A 664-nucleotide genomic window follows, 5' to 3' on the forward strand; every position below is an offset into this window, starting at 1 on the left:
GGAGAAGATTAGGGTTCAAGTTCACTTTGCTAAAATACACAAATATATCTTTTGTGAACTTATCAAAAAGCTTTGAAGATTAGATCAATTACACTCAAAAAAATTCCTTTCAAATATTCAATCTCAAAACAATCTTTGTTATATGCAAGTATGTATATATATAGATAATGATGTTCAACACTCACAAACTGAATATATTGTTATTCAGAAAAATATCCCTCAATAAAATATATATTTATAAAAACCAAGGATATTTAATCAAGCATTAATATATCTAAAATATAGATCCTTTAACAAACACACACTAGAAACAAATCTTTTTAACCAATGATAAAAAACTTTATCAAGCAGTAAGATTATCTAGATATAACATTTACTTACTCTCTATCACTTAGCACATTTTAACTATAGATTTCTAAATGAGTGGTTCTTTGAAAAATATATCTCAATGACAAAGTAAACTTTTTCCAAGTAATGATCTTGTCAAACAAAATATCTATATGGTTAAGAACGCTCAAGATCAAATTCTCTAAGGATATTCAATAGCAAATGATAAGATGAGAAGCTTTTTTTAAAAAATAACTTGAATCACCAAACCTCAATACCAAGATGAAATAAAAAATGTATACGTGAGTTCCCTTCTAATTTTCTGAATTGATTTGCT

The sequence above is a fragment of the Malania oleifera genome, chromosome 12 (assembly GCF_029873635.1).
Source record: "Malania oleifera isolate guangnan ecotype guangnan chromosome 12, ASM2987363v1, whole genome shotgun sequence".
Classification (NCBI taxonomy): Eukaryota; Viridiplantae; Streptophyta; class Magnoliopsida; order Santalales; family Ximeniaceae; genus Malania; species Malania oleifera.